The following is a 4,677-nucleotide window of genomic DNA, read 5'->3' as shown; positions in this document are numbered from 1 at the left end:
GAGCGGTCGCACGTGTGCTTGAACCCTTTCAAAATATTTTTATTTAATTTTTAATTTTTAAAAGAAAAGGGAAAAGGTTTTCAGCACAAGGCCTACGCGAGCGGTCGCACGTGTGCTTAAACCTTTTCAAAAATATTTTTATTGATTTTGAATTTTTTAAAAGAAAAGGGAAAAAAACAAATAAGTAAATAACTAAATAAAATAAAAAGTAAAAAATAAATACATTAAAAGTTAAATACAAAAATAAAATAAAAATAATAAAACAATATAAGGGGTAGGGGTGCCTAAATAAGAAAAAGGGGTGCCTAACTTAAATGGCTTCCAAACGCAAACTGGGCCTAAGCCCAATCCGAAAGAGGTGCAACTTAACAAAAATAAAGGTGCAAAAAAAACGTTTTTTGGGGCTGACAGGCTAAGTTTTGAGCCCAAGCAGAAAGAGACTACGAATGGTAGCAAAAGGGGGTGCGGAAGAAAAAAAAAAGCTGCGAGCCNAGACACCCAAGCCCAAGACTCCAACTTAACCTAGAATTCTAAAGGGGTTCGAAACCNATCCTCTCATTCTGCATTCCACCGCTCCAGAGGCTTCACGCCTCTCTCTCACGCATGCCTCNGAACACCATCTGCCACCAAGTTCTTCCGACCAGACACCACCGCAACCATCACCTGCGACGGCCGACTCCACCGGAATCGTGGCCAGCCATTTCCTCTCTTCCCTTCGTGCTAACGGAAGCTCAACTTTGAGACCTCACCGTTCCCGTCACTTCCACCAGAACTGTCCACCGCGAGCCTCGCCGGAGTCATCGTCTTCACCGGTGTCGAGGAAGAAGATAGACGTCGGTTGCATCTTGCCATAGGTTATCGGAGTCGCTGCGAGCCAAAAATGAAGAGAACCCTTACTTCACCACCAATCGCGCCTGACTCAACGAGCTGGAGATGCTTCACTCCGTTTGCCCCACCCCATCATCATCAGCTAACGGAGTTGCCTCCGATTCNGATGAACGGTGGTTGTCNGAAGCCGCAAGTATTAACACGCGATTTGCCCAACAAAACCCCCATTGCCAGCGAGCAAAAAAAACCATTTACACAGAGCACGCATGACAGCAAAGAACGAGACCACAACAATGATACAATTTGTGGAAGAAGCAGACAGTTCATATTATCAATCTCTTGCCAAGGTCAGGAAGATAGCCAGAAAAAAATTTGTACATTGTATTGTTAACCAACGATTTGAAAATCAATTTAAATGAATCTGTGTAGAAATTATTGAGAGATGATGACTCTGTTATGAACTGTTTTTGATTGAGATTTCAGCAAGATAAGGTGAATGTGTATAGTGTAGTTGAAATCAAGATAACAAAGTTCGATCTTGATAACCAGTAGCGATAGAGATTGAGAATGGATTTCATTGGTCTCTCTTGTTTCNGTTGATTTATTTGCTGTGATGATGTTTGGGTTTTTGGTGGTTTTGGGGTTAATTTGAAAAGGAAGAGAAGTTTAGGTATTTGATGCACAACTTTTGTCAATGGANGTTTCCAGTGCATAGGGTATTATGAAACGAAGGTCATATGGCAAAATCCACCGTAATGGTGGAAACAGGGGTGATAAATCTCAACAACAACGGTGGTAATCAGTGATGACGATGCACAACAATGAAAAGGAGAATTGATTCACAGTAATAACAATCGCAAACAAAGTCACGATGAGCATACAACTTAACAACCATATCAACATACACATAATGCCTTACCTCTCAGATGATGATACTGAAACGAAGGCACCCTCGAGGAGTTGAGTTTCCTCTTTCACTTGCCTTTTTTTTTTCCTTTGATTGCCTTCCCAATTGTTTCTCTCTGCCTTGATGATACCAAAATCCTCTCCAAGTCTCTCGGTTCTCTTCCTTTTCTTGTCCAAAAATCCCCTTTTCCCTAAAACCTTCGATACCTTTTTCTTCCAAAACCGTTACTCATTTTTTCCTAACCGTTTTCTTTTTTTTTCATCAAAAACCCTAAACCCTTTTTGCCAGCTCACCCCTAGCCCACCACTCTTGATCCCCAAAAATCCCTTGCCAACAAACTTTTTTTTTTTTTTTTTAAAACACGTTTTTTTCTTTATTTCTTTTTATTTCTTTTCTTTTTTCTTTCTTTTCTTTTTTTTTTTAAAACAATAAATTCAAACGACAACTAAAATTAAATTCCAAATAATAAAATAAAAACTAAATCGAATAGTTAAAAATGAAATAAAAATAAAATAAAACAAAAGTAAAAACATGTCTTATTATTAGTCACCCGGACGAAATTGGGTGTTGACAGGTTGGTCTGGTCTAATCGATGTCAACTCTCTCACAATGAAATATGGTTTAATTTTCATTAATCGCTTGATTGTGTAATTTACTCTCCATCTGCTTCTTTACAAGGTTTAGTTTCTTTTTCTTTCATATCGGACCAAGCCTTTAGTTTAAGTAGGCACCACTTAGAACAATTCTGAGGCCGATTATGTGACCGATCACTCAAGCCGACCACCCAAACAGTATGGCCAAACAACATCGTTGATCAAGTACAGTATGATCAAATTAAGTCCCTAATACAAGTTAAGGTATGATTGGGTTGTCATTAGGCCAACAAAATATAAAGATCCATCACAAGTACTATAAATAAAGGTCTCAAGTATACTTCAGACATCATGCACATAATATGCAATTTTAGTTATGCAAATGGTCATCTACTAACTTAAGCATCGAAGTGCCTTTTACCGATACCCTCTCACATGTTCTGGATGAGTGGAACAAAATGTATCTGAGCTTCCCAACAGTTCGGCCAATCTTCTCAATAGCCCATCTGGTTTGCTACAGTGCTCGATCAACCTCTTACCTGTCTTGTCCAGTCTATTACAATGCTCCTCAACCATCTCCAACCTCGAATTCAGCTTAAGACTTGCATATCCCAAAATAACATGCATATCCAATTAAACAATGAGACCTATATTGTTAATTAATGAAATCAACTAATAATGTTTATCGGTCCATAGGCAACCAAGAATTCAATTCTTTAAAAAAAAAGTTAGAAAATTAGGTTTATGTTTTAGATATCAAGTTTATTTAATAAGTGAACTTTGTGACATAAAGCCTTGTTTTGTTTATAATGGAGTGTTGATATTCTTTGCTTTCTGATTCTTTCGTGGTGTCAATATATGCCCTTGCATCTATCAATCTTCGCCACAAACAGATCCAAATGGTGAGTGTGTTCTCCCTTCACTTTGATTAATTTTTCCTTCTTCTTTCTATCTTTGATCAGCATTTGTTGAGATATTGTTATTAAAGAAAGTTAACAAATACAGTTTCCAATATTTTTAATAATACATTATTTTGTATTGGATAAAATTACATTAAAAATGCAATATCTAGAAAATTTTATAATCAATTTCATCTAACAATTAAAAAAATATGTTAATAATATATTACGAGGCAGCATTTCTTTTTATAATTAGTTTTCATACTAGTATTTTTCTTTTCACATCAACTAACCATTTTATTTTCTCTCGTGTATAGGTGCTGGTCCGGGTCAACACCATACTCCCTAGTAAAGGACCGTGATCCTTTACACCAAAGTCATTAACAATCGCAGCAGCGATGTCCAATTATATGTCGTACCCAAAAACAAATCAGACCTGGTTTTAAGAAAATGGGTAAAGCCCAAAACTCTTAACCCAATAAGGCGCCAAAGACAATAGTTATTTGAGACAAGAGTAAACAAAAAAAAAGTAAGAATACTTGTTGTAATAATGTTAGAGAGGTAAAACTCGTGAAATCTTTGTAAAAGATTAGTAGAACCTATTAAGAATTATTTAGAAAAAAATTAGCATAGTTTAGGTTGAGTGAACCAATATAAAATATATGGTTTATTGTTTTGGAATTTAAAACGTTTTCCATTTATTCATATTATAAAAACCAGTGGCTATGCATCTTATAAATTAGATATCTCCTTTACAAACCATTAGTGTTTTCCTATATTTTCAGGTTAGACATAATGTATCTTCATTCTTTGTTATTTCTACTATTTAATATATTTTTTTCCATTACTCTTATGTTTTATTCTTGATCTTAATTACATGAATTGATTAATTGCATATATTGTATTCTATTCACAACAGTAATTGGATTACTGTTGTTTGGCCAGTGGCAAAATGCCATTGTTTACAACTCATTGGGCGACTTAAGCTCACCCAAAAAGAAAAAATCCTTTTGATCTTTATTTATATTTGAGTACTTTTATTTTTCATTTTCTTTGTTATTTTTATTTTTTGCATTAATGAATTGTTGTATTTTAATGTGTTTGTAGTTGCTTAATCCTGAATTTATTCTAAGCATGTAAATTAGTCTATATGAATTAAATGTTTGGATGATCAACTATGTTAAAATTCTCTTAAGCATTGATTTTCTTATCTCATAATTGTCCATATAGTTGGGATAACTCGTGACATAAATTGATTTTGATATAGTTTGATGTGTTTACTGTTGAGATTGTTGACAACCCAATCTAGTTTTTGATGATGACAACACAATCTAGTTTTTGATGATGACAACATAATCTAGTTTTTTATGATGACAACACATTGCTTAATAACATGCATATGTTGTTTGTTGTGATTACATGTTCCTATGCATTTTAACTGTTATATATG

Source organism: Vigna radiata, chromosome 8, assembly GCF_000741045.1.
Source record: "Vigna radiata var. radiata cultivar VC1973A chromosome 8, Vradiata_ver6, whole genome shotgun sequence".
Lineage (NCBI taxonomy): Eukaryota > Viridiplantae > Streptophyta > Magnoliopsida > Fabales > Fabaceae > Vigna > Vigna radiata.
This window is presented reverse-complemented; position numbering follows the sequence as displayed.